General features: G+C 41.1%; 1 protein-coding gene across 31 annotated transcripts in view; it reads left to right on the top strand.

The window, feature by feature from the left end:
- The first annotated feature begins 7,263 nt into the window (after window positions 1–7,263).
- PTPRD (protein tyrosine phosphatase receptor type D) overlaps window positions 7,264–18,347 on the top strand; it is a 995,611-nt gene continuing 984,527 nt past the window's right edge. For all 31 annotated transcript variants that reach the window (XM_045289116.1, XM_045289153.1, XM_045289139.1 and 28 more), the window contains exon 1: window positions 7,264–7,359. The gene's annotated coding sequence lies outside the window, so the exon portion shown is untranslated. The remainder of the gene's footprint in view (window positions 7,360–18,347) is intronic.

Raw genomic sequence — 18,347 nt, 5'->3', positions numbered from 1 at the left:
CCACTCTCACCACTGGTCCTGAAGGGATCATCTTTCCTGGATTCCCTGTGCTTCCAGTTCATATCTGTATTAGTGTACATCCTTTCATCTAGCTGGATTTTTAAGGTAGAATTGGGATCATGATAATGGGGGAAGGAAGCATTTAAGAACTAAAGGAAAGTTGTATGTTTCATCATTGCTACACCGCACCCTCACTGACACATGTCCTCCCAGCAACACTTCTGTAAGGGGATGTCCAGTTGCCTACAGATGGGCTTTGGGTCCCCAATATGCACTCCCCCTCATTCATAATAATATGATTTTTTTGTTCTTTGATGCCTGATACCTGATCCCTTCAACACTTCACGATCACACAAGGAGGTGTGCTTCATCCATGTGGGCTTTGTTGCTTCTGAGCTAGATGACCACTCAGCTTTCAAGCCTTTAAGCCTTTACCTTCAAGCCTTTAAGACCCCAGACACTATATCTTTAGATAGCCAGGAACTATCAGCTTTCTTAACCATGTTTGCTTATGCACACATTTGTCTTCAGCGATCATGTTGGGAAGGTGAGCATCATGCACTAGCAGTTTAATAGAACAAAGTGTTCTTGCATTGAGAGAGTACTTGAGTGGAGGCCCAATGTCCATCTGCTATCTTAATACTAAACCTATAAATATATGCACATAGATCGATTTCTCCATCGTTATATATAAATATATTACATATGTACATGCTTGTATTTAGACTTCTATAAATGCTCTTTGCCTCCTAGTTCTTTCCTCTATTTCCTTTTACTTTCTTCTTGTCTCACTATCATGCTTAGCGTTCATTGGGTTTCAGTAATTCCTATCAGTTACATTGCCCTTGACCAAGCCCTACCAGGCTTCCTACACCCTCTTCCCTGTCAATTTTGGATCACTTGTTCCCTTGTCCCCGGGTTTGTTAACACCACTTCCTTTATGGTTAACTTCTAATGCACATTAGGAAAAAGTTATGTTTTCTTTCTCTCTTTTTGTTAAGCATATCCATGGCACATTAAGATAACATTAGACTGATCAAGATTAATATTTTTTTAATTATTAAATTTATTAAAGGTATTAAATGCTATAGGTGTGCCTCAGTGTGTAGTTGGTATTCATAATGTCATAAATGCCACAATTTAATTCTGGAGAAAAAAAGAAGATAAAAATATCTTTACTTAATTAAACAAAAGTGTCTCTGCAATGTTGTGTATCAATGTCATAATCTCTAAAAGCAAACCTCTGAAAACCAATCTGCTTTTCAACTCAGAGACGTTTATGAATCAAGTTTTCTTAGTGATTCATACGGCAGTCTCAAGTTTCATGTAAATCTAAACATTGATCAGCAATTCTACTTAAAAGAGTTACGCTCTGGAAATAACATAGGAGAAACAAATTACATACTCTAAGCGATTAATCATTTTTTGTGTTAATGGAAATGAAATGTCTGATAATAAGAGAACATGTAAATGATGTTCTATCGTAGTAATATAATATCATGCAGCCATTAAAAACTATGTTGACTAACATTATGGGAACATCTTTGTCATTAAAGGTCCTAAATGACACGAATTTAATTTGACTTTCCTCATTTTTACCTTACTTTTAAAAAAATCATTTTATTGGGTGCTCATACAGCTCTTATCACAATGCATACATCCATCCATTGTGTCAAGCACGTGTACCTTTGTTGACTGGCCACATTTTTTATCTGTGGTATTAGTTAGAATTTCACTAGCCGCTGTCAGAAATAAACCAAATGGTCAGAATGTGATGGGCACAGAAACATGATTGGCAGACAATCAATACATCACACTTATGGTAGGAGATCAGAAGTGGGAATGAGACCATGATTGCTGCAGGCACATTACTTTACACAGAAGGATTTGCAAGCTTGTTTCAGGTCCCTCTGACCAAGACAGTGAGAGCAAGATTCAAGACTATGGGACCCCCATGGTGATCTCTACTTAAACACACCTAGACAAACCCATAGGGAAACTACCTCTCCTTGTATTGGCTAATGGATGGAGGCAGGCCACTTTCAATACCCTCTGCCTAAGGGCAAGTGTTTTCACAACCCTTGTTAATAGTCAGAAGGAACTCAATGGAGACTTAATCCACAGAGGAACTCTACAGTTGGATGTGGGTCTTTCATCATTATTGATAGCAGTGCTTCTCAACCAGTGGGTGGTGACCCCTTTGGGGGTTGAATAACCCTTTTACAGGGGTTGCCCAATTCACAACAGTAGCAAAATTACAGTTATGAAGTACCAACAAAAATAATTTATGGTTGGGGGAGGGCTCACAATAGCATGAGGACCTGTATTAAAGGGTCTTAGCATTAGGAAGGTTGTGAACCACTGATCTATATAACCTCCTGCAAACTTGGTACAAACTCAGAATGTAAATTCTAATACACCCTCCTCTTTGTGTCCAGCAGGAGGGGAAAAAGAGAGATCCAGGAGAAACCACAAGTATTTCTTGAAAAGTATAATCACAAGGGGGCACAAGTCAGTGTCTCTTACAAGACACTCATGAGAACTATGACATGGCCTCACCAGTGTCATGGTGATGTTTCAGTGACCCCTGGGCATCAAGGAAGCATGTCCTATGTGGACAAAGAGCTGTGTCAACCACATTTTGCTAACATAGTGCTTTGCTTTCGGATTTCTAGTCAAATGCATTTCTTGCAAAGGTTCACTAGGAAAAGAGCAAGATGGGATAAAGAGGTGCTAACATGTTCTGCCTGTACAAAATCCCATTGGGTAACTAAGAAAAGGTACAAAGTGGTCTCATGTGCACATATCACGAAGACGCATTTGGCTAATAACATCTTCAGTTCTTTATTTGGGTCAAGCAATGTCTTGTCTCATTTTTCTATCGATCACTTTAATAAAAATCTTGTTTTGAACTGGAAGGTACTTTTGTTTCAGAAGCTCTACTTATATTATTACTTATAGTCTAACAGCAGATTACCAAAATCTTCTCACCTGGAAAATGTAACTGCATCCCAGACAGTTATATTTAGGGGACCGTGTTTGCTGATCACACACTTGTTTTGCTGATCGCATACTCCAGCGAACCAGAGAAAACAACAGAGATAGTGAGTGAGACACATGGGGGAGATAGCGTGAGAAGTGATAGCTTGGGATCCATCTCTGATTTCTCTGGGAACCCCAAAAGGAAGGAGAGTCTGAGGCAGAGTTCTGGCACGCCTACCTTCTTTATCAGATTTTGAGCTCAATTGTCACTCCCAGAGCACTCTGGGCTAGGTTCAATAAGTCCTTGCAATGACTACACAGAGCCTAAACACCATACTCACAATTATGAGGGTTAATTGAGCTAGGTTGAAGAGTACAATCCCCTTGTTCCTGGCAGAGCATCTTTTCAGTGATGTTGGCCGGCATACCCCTTTTTGGCCCTCCTTCTCAATCTGGTCACCAGCCTCACAGCCACATGGTTGCTTCGCCCATGCCCTTGTGTAGGCAAATGTTACAAAGCTCTTTTAATGCTGATAGATTTGCAAAGGCCTACTTTGTAAACCAACCTCTTGCCCAAAGGCACACATTTTACCCAATCTCATTGTCTCCACCTGGTTTGCCTCTGATGCTACTTAAAGCAAGAATCTCATAGGCATCCCCATGGTGGCTCATTTCTCTTGACGTTTGGGAAATTATCTTGTGAGATAGCTCATTTTCTCCTCCACCAAATTTCAAAACTGAGGAATCCCCAACAGAGAGTTCTCTGGACCATATTTACTTGCTCCTCTAGAGTCACTGAAGGGGAGTTGCAAAGTCTATGGTAGAAGAGCCACAGCAAGTAATTTCACTCCACTGCGGAGAGGGTAGTTTATTTGTGTAGGTATCTTATAGTCTGCAAAGCACATAAAGTAGATTCCAGTGACTTGCTTACATCCAGCCATATTTTAAAAGTATATTTAGAGTTATTATATGATATGTGAAAAGAACACTGGATTTGGAAATGAACAGTCAATCCCCTGGAATTTCTTTTCTCCCTCTTTTACTCTGGTGATCCTAGACAAATGGCCTATTGTGAAAAGTAAATTACATTTATATATGTGTATATTTGTCAATCAATCAAAGCCATATGGTAAGCTTTCAACAAATAGTAGTTTCCCTTCAGTCTAGCCGTATATCTAAGTAGCTATGCAAACCGTATGAAGTTCCCCCAAAGTTTCAGAAGCATGTTTTACAATTGAATTATGCTCGGCAAAGTCCACCTTCTATGTCCCTTGCTGCCGAAAAGAATTCCAAAGGAGTTGAAAGATCTTCTTTGGGTGCATTTCACAATAATGCGACACAAGGTCAACAAAACCTTTAAATTCTACTCACTTTTAGCCATAGCTGCTACCTGAGAGGTTGGTGGTTTGTACACACCCAGAGACGCCATGGGAGAAAGTCTTACCTTGGTAAATTAGATAATTCAAATAAAAAACATTCATCCTGACACTGGCTCCTCAGAGTTTATAGACAGATTGTCATGATGTAACTCAATCCCATTGCACTTTAAATTCTTTTGCTCTGATTGAAGAGGAACGTATTTTATTTTGACTCTAATCCAAGTAACTTACTAGGTACTGACGATGTGAGTGAAAAAGAAGGAGCCTTTTGTTCCTCCCTGGGGTCCCCTGATGCTACAGAGTTGTGTGAGCCCCAGGATCAGGATCCCGAACTACCAACAACTGTGCATGGAGGAGGGCAGGGTGCATTCTTTCTCTGACGGGTCTTCGACCGTTACTCAGTTCGTTGCCATTCGTGTATTTGATGCCCCACCCAACAGGTTTTGTTACATAGTGCTTTATTACATGAATGTCTTGAGAACAGGACTGGTTTCTTCAACTCACTCAGTATTCTAATGAACTCAGAATACAAATTTTGTTCCATTAAAAATAATGGAATCTCACTATCCTACAGCCATTTGAATGCTTTGGAATAGAACGGTTTCCTTGTATTTTTTTTTTTTTATTCCAGGAGGCGTATAGAATAAATCTCATTATGAAAATTACCATATGCGGGGCATCTTAATAATGCATGTGCCAATATCGCCACCATCTTCAAACAAACAAATAATGGTGAAAATCATGCTAGCACTGACAATAGCCAGGAAATGTTTCAGAGAAATCAACTCTTTTCCTCTCGTTTGTTAGAGCATAAACCGCGTCTTTGCTCATTTAGCTAGCGGAAAGGCAGCTAGATTGGAGGCTCAGTGCGTTGTGTACATGGAAAAAGTCTATAGACAGACACTCTGATGGGCTCCTTTTATCTGTGTGCATTTGTTTGTTTCCTTGTAACAGAGAAATCCATACGCAAAATCAAATAGCCACACAATTTGAACCAATGGGAAAGATACATAGCAATATATCTGAGACAGTCTATGTTCCATGTGCATTGATTAAACAGCTAGTAGTTCAATGTGTTTATTGCCTTTTGACTAAGACACTGGTTTCAGCAGACTTCTATTAGAGGTGAAGTTATGTAAACACTTAAGATCTCCATGTGCCCTTTTTTGTTTTAACAGTTTTATAGGCATAGCATTTATATATCATACAATTCAATACTTCAATCATATTAGAGTTGTATAATCATTATCACAATCAATTTTAGAACACTTTCTTCTTTCTTCTACTTATTCACCCCCACCCCCACTTTCTGCACCAAGCACCCATGCCATACTCCCAAGAAACCAGTACGTAATTCAGTTACTCTCTATATAGATTTACCTATCCTGGATTCCATATACAGAAAAATATAACCCCACCCCCAAGAAAAATGTTAACAAAAATAACCAAGTAAAACAGACAAAAACCTCAATCAAAAAGAAAGCAGAAACACTGAAAACTAGAACACATTTAAAATGGGTCAAAAAGGAGTTCAAATGGTTAACTGTTCAATTGTAATCTGTATCTTCAAAACTGTATGTCCCAGCGCACTCCAAGTGATAGCAAGGCCATTCCTATCTGGGGTCATTCATTGGCAAAAGGGCATTCACCAGAGCCTTAACATATGTGTATTTCCTCTCCACTTTTCTTCCCCCTTGAGGATTACTCCTGCTAGGTGCTTACTCCTACTCTTGATGATCAAAGGGAGAGTCCCTACACTGAGCAGTCTGATCCCAGTCGCCCCTCTGACAAAGTTAATAGTACAATTGGAGTGAGACTAGAGAAGGCGGGCGGCTTATTGATGTGTACCCCCTAGCTACTTGCACCAGGCTCCCCTCCTAGGTGAGAAGTCGAGATAGTACAAACTGTCAGGCAGTTGCGAAGCTTCAGCTCCAGGAGAGTTTTCTGCCCTGTTGTCTTCCTCTTACATGAAGTTCTCCAGCAGACAAAGCAGCTGGTGTTCACTGATTTCTAGCGAAAGGCTTTCTTCCTCCTCTCTCCAAACACAATACAAAGGCCCATCCACCGCTATCCCAGTGCTCAGGCAATCCTTTGGGAATTGACATTTTCTTGATCTGTGTGGTTCTGGCGTCAGAGACTTGGATTGTAATTCAAATGCTCCAACCCTCTAGAGCAAGTATGTATTCTCCCCGCATTTCAATTCCCACCATTCTCAAGTTACCCTGGTAAGTCTGGGCCCTCCACATCTCGGTCCACAGTTTTGGGGAACAATGACATCTTTTGATACCAATAAAATTGGATCAAGCATTTGTGATCTCTGAGGCACAAATTAAATGTAATATGTCTAAAACATTTACATTGGAAAACACATTCTCTGGGTATTGCCCTTAGACTTTCACTGTGGAAAATAAACAGGCCCAGCAAATTAAAATTGCAATCTATTTCACTACATTTAGCTGTAATTTATAACGTGACTGAAAGCCTATTATTGACACAAAGATAGAAGGTTAATGTGCAGGGTTAGGAAGAGTGTTTACTGATTATGGTTTAATTAATTGCTTTATATATTCTATGTTTATCCACCTGGGCTATAGCCCAATGAACACAAATGCTTGCAAAGTGTAGGTCAACTGGAATCGGTGATTTTTCAAATGGAGAATGAGCAATTTGATTCTGTATTTTATTTGTAAAAATGGTGAATCTCCAAGCCTTACATTTCTATAATGATTGCAGCTTAGATTCAGGAGCGATTTGGTTGCCAAAGATAGGTTCAGCTTCTAATCTTATTTTTGCAACTAATTAAGGGATAAGTTTAGAAAATCACATGCAAGAAGAGCATCCTCTTAGAGCCTCCTTAAGTAAAATAATAATAACCTTTACTTATTTTTTCTCTGTAACCCAGGTTTTGGGGAGTGTGTTGTCATTCAGAGTAGAGAACTCCCTCAACTCTGTAAATTGAAAGACACTGAAGCTCGTGCCCAGTTTCAGAAGCCATTGGGTGAGTGGATTTGTTTATTTTTTGGTAAACAATTACCAGAAGTGGTTTTAGTTGTTTGATATATGATACAAGGAATTACTGAGGTTCCAGCATCTTTTTTTTATGCTGTCATATTGGAATGATTTCATGCTTGACCTGATATCAAATACCTGTTCAACTACTCTCTGACGTTGTGACCTCTGCTGAGTCATTTAATCTCTCTGAGCAGTAGTATCTCTTTGAAATTGGAAATGAAAACATCCATTTCATAGTGTGGTTTTGTGATAGCTTAATAAAATAAGCAGTGCATGACATTAATGTGAATCATTATTGGCACTGCCGCTGTCCTATTGTGCTTAGTGGAAAGTTGGACACAAAGAAGAGTTTGGACCCCAGGACTAATTTGTATTTATTTAAATCAAACATTCAGGTTGACTAGCGGTGTGCTTTATCCCTTGCACCACCGTGGCCCATGACCATGGGGTCAACCCTGACTCATAAAAACCCTATTGGTTCCCAAGGCTGTAAATCTTTATGAGAACAGAAAGCCTGGCTTGAACAGCTGACCTTGGCATTAGAGGTCCAACACTGACCTGATCGCTTTAGCAGAACACACATAGTAAGCAAGCGCAGTTGGTGCATAGATGTCAAATTCAGCTATTGCTTTTGCTAGTGAAATGAGAGTCAAATCAGCTTTGTTGATTTAATTTCAAGGAAGTGGGCTGTGATTTTCTAAGCGAGAGGATAGGTTGCCTTCAGCACATTTGACTTGCAGATAAAGCAGATCAGGGACGGGAAGGCTGGGAAAGAAGCAAGGAGAGAAGCAAGCAGCAGAGCCTCGTGCTGAGACCCTGTAGCTCTGTGATAGGGCAGGTGTGGAAGCCAGATAAAAAGTCTCCTCCCTGTATGGTGTGAGTCTACGGTCATGCATTTCCAAGTCTGCCCTCACCATGTCACATCCCACCATGCTGCTTCATTACATCTCCCAATGGGCTTTCTGTCCTCCCCTTTTCTCTCCATGCACCACTTCACAAACATCATCAAAACCCCAAGAGCAGCCACCTGTGGGAGCTTGCTGGCTTCCTGTAGCCACTGCGGAAGAAATGGGGCCAGCAGGGAATTCGAGATAAGAGTTTCTTTTCAACATCATTTTTCTTTCCCCATGGATTTGCAGAATGCTGCAATCATCATAGAGGAAGTTCGTTTTGTTTTGTTTCGTTTGCTTTATTTTAAGATAAGCATCCACACCTTGTAACTTGATATAGAATCTGATGGGAAGAAAAACCCTCTCCACGCTGTTGTAAGGGGCATCCCGCGAACTAGCTCATGTAGATAGGTTCCTCTGTGAGTGACTCCACACACAAGATTTCCATGCAAATAACTCACAGTATGCATTTTGCAAAATGCGTCCTCCTCCCAATGTACTTGTGTAAAGCATATCATGTTAACTTTTGAGCGTGTTCACGAAAACACTTGGGTAGGAAGTGGTGCCTGGCAAGAAACATAGAGCCTGTGAAAATGTGCGCAGAGATGTGGTCAGGTCCAGCTGGGTGAAGGACAGAAGTTGCTCTTCCCAGACTGGAGCAAACAAACAAATGGAAAGATCCTAGTGTTGTACAAATACAATCAAGAAATTCATTTCTTCCTTCAGTCAACATTTGGGAGCATTTACTATTTAAGCAAATGTGGCTGTTCTGATGTGAACTTGGATACACTCGATAACATTCTTCCATGGTTTGTGGGAAAAGACTCGAGATTCAATTTCAAGAAACAGCATTAAAAAAATGAAGCAATAGCGACTTTTTCATTAGGTGGAAAGTTCACTTTCCAAAGTTCTCTGGGCTGGGCTGTCAGTGGGTTCTTGGTCTCCTGCCTCCCAGAAATGCACCTGGGGTCTATGAAACAAGTCAGAGAATATATTTGCTTTAAGAACCTGAGATCTGTTCTTATTAGAATTTTCATTAGGAAGTATGTATATAAACCAATAAGATCAGATAAAGCAGATGAGTCTAAAAGTAAAATAGTGAGGGAGTGCTTCATGGCGACTACCTGATGTTGGCTTGTAACCTTACTTGGAAGCTCATAGTTTCTCTCAAGTTTTGTTGCTTTAAAAATAAAAATAGTCTGATGAGTAGTTTCTTGGCTTGCTTGCTTTGGTGTTAAAGAGCAACAGTAACAAAAAGGCAGCCTTATCAAGAGTTTCCGACACCCTAGTGTGAGCAAGGGCTCAGGATGCAGCAAGTAAGGGAAGAGCCACAGTCAGAGCTCAGCCAGAGACATGACAGAAGACAAGACCTGGTGACGGGTGTCCGCGTCCAAGAAGATGACCGCTTGCAAAACCCCAGGAGGCTCGTTGACTTGGTCAGACAGGCTTCTCTGAGTCACAGTCAACTCAGGGGACACACCAATAAGAGCAGGACTAGTGTAAAGGAGGGGGGCTTCATCTACTGGTAGAAAAAATGCAATGTTCACTTTGGAGAGCAGGTGAAAGTACAGAGTCCTGGAAGGATAGAGAACAGTCAAGTCCGGCAGGGAGAGGCACAGAGTCTTTCTAGGGCTACTTGCTCAGACCATGCACTTTACAAATCAGCAACACAAAGCAAACTAGCGCAGTGACTACATGGATTTCAAGGGACATTGCTCCAAAGGAGGAACAAGAAAGGCCAAGCGAAGAGGGGAAACCTTAAGTGCCATTAGTTATTAGGCAAACAGAAATCAAAGCTTCAATGAGATACCATTTCACACCATGAGGATGATTATTATCAGAAAGGAGCAAACATAGAAAGGTAAGCAAGCATTCGGGAAAATGAAACCCAGTGCTGCTGAGAATAGTAAGTGATGTAGTTGCTATGGAAAAGTTAGGTTTTTCCCAATATATAAATATAATTCCCACATGACCCTATTCCTAGGTGTACATCCAGAAGATTGGAAAGCAAGGCCTTATTCAGATATTTGAACATAAGGGTTCATTGCAGCAGCATGTGCAATAGCCAATAGGTGGGAATAACCCAGCGGCCCCCAGGAGATGAATGGATAAACTAGGTGTGCTGCACTCACTCACACAGTGAAATATGGTCCAGCTGTAAGAAAAAATGGAGTTCTGATGCATGCTACAATATAAATGAACCTTGCAGAAAATATTATTTTGTGAAATAGCCAGGCACAAAAAGGATGAATGTTCTATGATCCCACTTATGTGAAATCTCTAGAAAAGGGAGTTATATAGAAAAATATGTATCGTTGGTTACTGAGCAAAGTGGAGAATGGAGAGTTATGGCTGAAGGCCTCCTGGCTTTCTGTGTGGAGTGATAAAAACAATTTTTGAAATGAACAGCGGCGACGGTTGTGAAGCCTGGTGAAAGTGATTCATGCTGCTCGTCTGTACACTGAAGATGAGTTGAATCAAGCAGCGTATTTTTGTGATATATATTTACTGTGATAAAAAATATCAAAACATGAACTTCTTGAGAAAATAGTGCCTTTTGTGTTGAGAAGAAAGAACAAACTGTCAAATAAATTCATCTCTTTCTTTAGACTCTTACTTCTCAGACTGGCTGAGGTTTAAAATAAAGTCCTTTGTTTTCTCCTTTGGTTTAACTTTGATCACACCGTAGAAGCACTAGTAACTCGTCTTTCTGTGGAAGGTGCTAGTGTACTAATCTAATCCAGATAGCCTAAAAGCTAAAGAACCCAGTGCGTTACTGTCTTTAATAATTCTTGTTGCTGTTGTTAGTTTCCATTGATTCTGTCCCGCCCCTCACCCCATGGTGACCCTATGCACCAAAGAACCAAACAGCACCCAGTCCTGCCCTGTCCGCATACTTGTTCTTCTATTGTAGCCCATCGTGACAGCCACTTGACCGAGCATTAATGGCTTTCTCCGGAAAGCGGTCCCTCCTGATAGCAGGGCCAAAGTACATGAGCGAAGTCTCTCTGTCCTTGCCTCGAAGGAGCATCCTCATTGCACTTCTTCCAAGACCCATTTGTTTGTTCTTTTGGCAGTCCCCAGTGCTGTCAACATTCTTCAGCAGCACCCGAGTTTACTGCATGGATTTCTCTCTGGTCTTCCTTATTCAAAGTCCAAAGGTCACACCCAGATGAGTTGGTTGAAAATACCATGCCTTGAGTCTGATATATCTTAGTCCTGAAAAGAACAGCGTCCTAGCTTCTCAACACTTTAATGAGGGCTTGTGCAGAGAACTTGCTTTCGCTCTTGACTGTTGCTTCCATGAACAATGGTTATGGTGCAAAGAGCCATGAAAGCCTTGGCAACTTCAAGCTTTTCTCCACTTATCACGAGGTTACCTGTTGGTCCAGGTGGGAGGATTTTGATCCTCTTTACATTGAGTCACAATCCTTGGCCCGGAGCAGCAAGGGCTGTAAGTTCTCCTCCCTTTCCACAAACAAGAGTGCTGGGTCTTCTGCGTGTCACAGGTTGTTAATAAATGTTCCTTCAGTCCTGGTACTGCATTATTTGTCATATAATCCAGCTTCTCTGATTATCTGCTCAGTCTTTGAAAATACTGTAGTTTAAATAGATACATTTCTATAATAGAAAAAACAACACAGAAGTTTGATTTCATGTCCAAGAATATGGTTTAAATTCCATTAAAATATCTAGTTTAATAATGCCTTCATATATAAAAAATGTCTAATTATATGTGTGGTTTAATCTGGCATAGGTAAATAGAAGATGATGCTACTCAAAATCTATTCTTTGGATTTATGCCCACAGATAAAGCCAAGAAGTAAATAACAGACCAAGATAGCAAATACCAGTCTCTAGGAGATTGGCTTTATTCCTGTTGAGAACAGGTAAAGAGTAACAAGAAGGAAATCTCAATACATCTCTAATTCTTACTTGTCACCCCAAGAAGTTTCTTCTCAAGAAATGATGCTTCTAAAATAAAACGACTTTAGTCAATATGGGATCCTACTAGAGTTTGGGTATCCAGTGATTGGTGTAGCACATACATACTTAAATTGCTCCAACAACATTCCTTCCATCTTCACCTTATGTGATCTGTAAAGGTCTATAACACTATTTCTTATAAAATAACTATAGTTTGAGGAGTTAAGCTAAGAAATCATGAATTATTTTGAAATGACTATGTGGCCTGTGCCACACAGTTATCAAATGATCTAAGGGGCTCTGGTACCTGGGAACATGCTCTTAAATACTATGTTTAGTTTTATACGAAAAGGGCCACATGCAAAATAATCTAACACAACTTAGAGTATCCATGAATGGAGTAAAATTTACTTCACTGTGACACACTCACGTAGTTGTTTGGTGCTCACAAGAACGGCACCGTTCTGCACCATCCTCACAATCGCCCTCATGACTGAGCCCTGGTCACACGAGTGTATCAATCCATGCTGCAGAGGGGCTCGCATGTTTTCACTGCTCCTCTGTGTTACCCAGCGCTGTGTCTTCAGTCAGGGTCTGATCTCTCCTGAAAATGGGTCCAAAACGGGTGAGAGGACGTCTTGCTATCAGCACTCTTCAGGAGCAGACTGGTTGTACCTCCTCTAGAGCGGGTCGTTTGTCTTCTTGTAGTCCGTGGGACTTTCAGTATTCCTTGCCAGCACCGTAATCCAAATGCAGTATCCATCCCTGGTCTTCCTTATGTATTGTCTAGCTTTCACATGTGAGTTGCCTGAGAATACCCCAGGTTGGGTCAGGATGATCTTAGTCTTTAAAATGACATCTGCATCCTTAAACTGGATAAGTCATAAGTCTCCTATTGTCAAAATATATTCCCAGACTGAAAAGATAAATATTAAACTACCTAATTGGTTGGATGGTGGGGAAATAGATCTATGTGCATATATTTATAGATTTAGTATTAAGCCAGCAGATGGGACAATGGACCTCCCCTCAAGTACAGTACTTACTTAATGCAAGAACACGTTCTATTAAATTGGCATTCCATGATGCACACCTTCCCAACACAATCGCTGAAGACAAATGTGTGCATAAGCAAATGTGGTGAAGAAGGCTGATGGTGCCCGACTATCAAAAGATATAGTGTCTGGTGTCTTAAAGGCTTGAAGGTAAACAAGCGGCCATCTAGCTCAGGAGCAACAAAGCCCACATAGAAGAAGTACACCGGCCTGTGTGACCACAAGGTTTTGAAGGGATCAGGTTTCAGGCATCAAAAAACAAAAAATCATATCATTGTAAATGAGGGTGAGTGTAGAGTGGAGACCCAAAGCCCATCTGTAGGCAACTGGACAGCCCCTTACTGAAGGATTGTGGGAAGGAGATGAGCCAGTCTGGGTGCAGGGTCGGAACGATGAAACATACAACTTTCCTCTGGTTCTTAAATGCTTCCTCCCCCCACTATCATGATCCCAATTCTACCTTACAAATCTGGCTAAGACCAGTGGATGTACATTGGTACAGATAGGAACTGGAAACATAGCGAATCCAGGACACATGACCCTTTCAGGACCAGTGGTGAGAGTAGCAATACCTGGAGGGTGGAGAGAAGGTGGGGTAGAAAGAAGGAACCAGTTACAAGGATCTATATATAACCTCCCTGGGGGATGGACAACAGAAAAGTGGGTGAAGGGAGACGTCCAACAGTGCAAGATATGACAAAATAATAATAATTTATGAATTATGAAGAGTTCATGAGGGAGGGGGTAGTGATAAGGGATGGGGAAAATGAGGGGCTGATTTTAAGGGCTCAAGTAGAAAGTAAATGTTTTGAGAATGGTGTTGGTAACAAATGTACAAATGTGCTTGACACAATGGATGTTTGTATGGATTGTGATAAGAATTGTACAATCCCCCAATATAATGATTTTTTTAAAAAAGACAATTGATGAACCAACAGAAAAGATGACATTTGACTGGAGTTTTTATAGGATAACTGAAAGTTGCTGTTACCGTTAATTACCACCAAATTAGCTCTAACGCATGGAAACCCTATGCATACAGCAAAATAAAATATCGGGCCCATTTTAGTATGCTAGAATTCACCGTTGGAGTCAATGTGTATTTTGAATGTCTTCAAAACTAGAAGGCTCCTCTTCTAACATTAGACCAAGCAATGTTAAATTATGAGAAGCAGAGATTTCATGTGGCTAACTTTTGGAATTAGCTCACTCGACTTCTATTTCGTCTTTGTTTTTGTTTATAGGATCCCTGGGGGAGTAGTGGGTTATGGGTTGGGCTGATAATTGGAAGATCATGAGTTTAAAATCGCCAATTGTCCCATGGGAGAAAGACGACATTGTCTGCTCCTGTTCATAGCTGAAGGTCTCAGAAACCCGAAGGGCCGTTGTGCTCTGTCCCCAAGAGTCACAGGGAGTCAGCGTTGGATGGCGCAGAACCGTTCAGTGTTTTGTCCTGTTGAGTATAGGATGGCTATGGGGCATCGCCAATTTAACGCCCCAAGCAACACCTGTAGTGCTGAGTTTCATTGGTTTGGGTCTTTATTTGTAAGCGCTACTGAAACCTGGTCACATAGATGGTCCTGCTGGCATTTGAAATAGAAATGGTATAGCATCCAACTCTCATAAGGCAAATGAAAGCTACCCCAGTCCAACAAATAGTTGGGTGGTTGATAGAATTTAAGATTACCCCATGGTAAACAGTGGAGAAGGGCAGCCCCATTTTAAGGACCGGGCATGGGCGAAAGCATAATGGCACACAACATGTGGACCCAGGCATGCATCTGCTGGCTCAGTGCTGCGAGTGCTAAAGCAGGCGTGTGAACAGAATGCTACTGGGTGATTAACAAGCAATGAATGACAGAGGACCTATGTTTGCAGTAAACTAAACACTGAATTTTATGCTGAAAGCCACTGAAGGATTTTAAATAAGGGTTTACTTGGCCGAAATTGTGATTCAGCTGGTTCGCTCTGACAACAGCATAGAGAATTGTCTAGGAAGAGCCCTTAGGGAGGCCCCTGGGATAATTTAAGTCATTAAGTGATAGGATCCTACCTAGAGCATCATTGGGCAGGAAGGCAAAGCCATGAGATTGGTGATTTAAGGATTCAGGAGGATTGGATGTTGGGAATGGATGAGTTTCAGTTCCATATTGATGGGCTGGTTAATTCACATGTAATCACAGAAAGAATGTTAACATGCACAGCATACATCATTAGCACTTTAATTTTAAAAAATATTATTATAATTCTACAAACAAGATTTACCTTTTCTAAAACTTCAATTTCTTAAACATGTATCTCCAACGTTCAAGACATTCACATCCATATGCCAAGACCCATTGCTTCTTCCTTTTGCTGAGGTGACCTGGGAAACCATGTGGATGCTCACAGTCGAATTGGGTACTTTTTGTGTAGATGCTTTCAATAGTAATTGAGTTTGAAAGTCAGCCTGAACCTACTGGGAAGATGTCTACTGAAGTTGAAGGATATTTCATGTATCAAGACTTTCATGTATTAATTGCATGTTCCTCCAGAACTAAGGAGTACATAATGATATAAATGTTTATTTTCCCCCAAATATATCCAGTAGGCATTCATACTAACTTTTGAGAAAGATGTGATTAAGCATCAATTCAATCAAGGGCATCTGCAATATACTTTATTGATGTTAAGCGCATGTTTTGTGTTCTACTCATGTTCTAGTGTTATACTTGGTCATGGCATTTAGGCCCATTTTAGTTCCTAGGTTTGCTATTACAAAAATAGCTACCACCTAGGTAGCTTAAAATGTAATAATGTTATTCTCCTACAGTTCAGGAAACTAGAAGTATGAAATCAAAGTGTTGACAGAGTCACCCTCCATTTAAGTTCTGTAGAAGAAAATTCTCCCTTGGCTCTGACTGCTTCTAGTGGTCCATGATATCTGTTAGTTTATAGCTGCATCGCTCTCATCTCTGAATCCTTTGTCGCATGGTCTTCTTTCTTACCCGTTCTGTCTTGGTATTCAACTTTCCTTGGTTTCTGCCTCTGAGGACGCCAGCCTTTGAGTTTTGGACGATTTTGGTATTGCCACATATTAACCTGAATACATCATAAAGACACTATTTCCAAATAAAGTCACATTATGAAATGATTCTGAGTAGTCGTAAGTGTGGGAGGGAAACTGTTGCACTCAGTGATGGGCACTTCCCAGTCTGGTCTGAGTTCTAGTTGTGTGAGCATGTGTCTTCCTTGCACACTGAGTCCATGCAGAGTAGATATCTTCATTCGCCTTATTTGCAAGAGCACCCTGCACTGTCCCTTATACCAAATAAAGTCCCAGATCCAAATATGTGTTTATTGCAGTGAACTGTACTGACCTCTCCTTAAACATGGCAGATGGAACATGTGCCTATTTTTGCTGCCTCTGAGAAACTTATCAATATTATTATCGAGGAATAAAAAAATGTAAGATTTGACAATGACAAAATAGAAAATGAAACAGCATTCTCATGAGACACACAAACACGTTTTTGGAAGATGGAAATCCGTCTGAGTAACACGAACTGAATTAGTATACAGAGTGAGTTGGAATGTGCAGAGGAAAGGACGTAACTGTGAGAATAAAATAGACTTTGCAACAGATTCCCCCAAATACTCGTGATATGAAGCTATCAGGGAGCCTAGAAAGTGCCTAGAATGGACCTGAAATTATGCAAATAAGCAAAATGTGTATTCAGATCTGCTTAAGCCACAGCTAAACTTTAAGGACCCATATTCCCATCCCATGTAGCCAAGTAACTCTCCCCAGATCAGATGGAGTCAGTAGAGTCTCTCCCCAGTGCCTACTCCCCTCGTGGGAAGATTACTGAGGACAACTGTGCATTCAAGGACACAGAGAAAAGTAGAGGGTCAAGAAAGGAGCAGATGGACAACAAGACCCCAACTCTCTCTGATGAGTACAATACTCGCTAGTCATGCTTATTCCCTAGGGCAAGAGACTAGCTGTTTCTCTAGAGAAACTGCTGGAGGAATAAAAGACACTAACATTTCCAGTTCTACAAGAGGAATGATAACTTCACCCCAAAAGAAATCCTATCAATCAGCAGGCTCTGTACCTGCACACTGTTTCCACAATCCTTTTACTACTTAAGGTGACCAGATTTTAACATTGGTAAAGTGGGACCAAAGCGGGACACCTTTGATAAAACTCATATCCTGGCGAAATAGCCACATGGCAGCCGAAAACCATATACCCTAGCTTGTCATGCATTCTTTCCAAAAACGGAACTTTTTAAAAACTCTGTGGGACGCGGGAAAAATTGTTAAAAATCGGGACTGTCCCGCCCGAAGCGGAACATCTGCTCACCTTATTATGAATCCAAGGACCAAAGAATGCTTAAACAAAATCATCAACAAGAAAAATGGAGCTTGAAGGTAGCCGGTCCAAGACCACAACGGGAGCATCCCCGTGGCAATGCCCTCACTCCCTTCTAGTGTGAACACAGACGTCCTCTTGGAAATGTCCGTGTGGTCACTTCACATTGCACCCTGCTGTTCTCCTCCAACACCCTCCATCCATGCTAGCCTTCCTTCTTTTTCTCTAGAGCAAGTATTCTCTGCTGCATAATTTTCTCATCATGATAGACTAATTGGTTCCAGAAATTCTTGGGGGGTAGTTAGTTACTAACTGAAAACCTGGATCCTCAACCCACCCAGAGTTCCTTCAAAGGAAAGATGTGGCGATCTACTTCCAAAAAGTAAGCCACTGAAGATGTCGTGGAGCACAGCTCGACTCTGACGTCCACAGGGTGCCCGTCAACCAGGATGGTAACTGCTTAATTATTACAGCTCTTGTGTATGACCCTCTTTCCATTACCAGCTCCACTAAAATGTGGTGTCAAGTTTATCTGATTCATTGATTTATCCCAAGAACACAAACCGACATCCCACATGTTGTTAGGTGTCAGTGAGTCAGTTCCAACCCGTCGTGACCCTACGCGCAACAGAGGGAAACAGTGCATGGTCCTGTGCCGTCCTGAAAATTGTCCTCTGCCTGAGCGCATTGTAGCAGCCCCTGTGTCGGTCTGTCTGTCGATGGCCTTCCTCCCCTTTGATGCCGC

The sequence above is a fragment of the Echinops telfairi genome, unplaced genomic scaffold, assembly GCF_000313985.2.
Source record: "Echinops telfairi isolate 266 unplaced genomic scaffold, ASM31398v2 ScPeMD7_25;HRSCAF=90, whole genome shotgun sequence".
Lineage (NCBI taxonomy): Eukaryota > Metazoa > Chordata > Mammalia > Afrosoricida > Tenrecidae > Echinops > Echinops telfairi.
The sequence above is the reverse complement of the archived record's forward strand: the minus strand, read 5'-3'. Positions and strand labels throughout refer to the sequence as shown.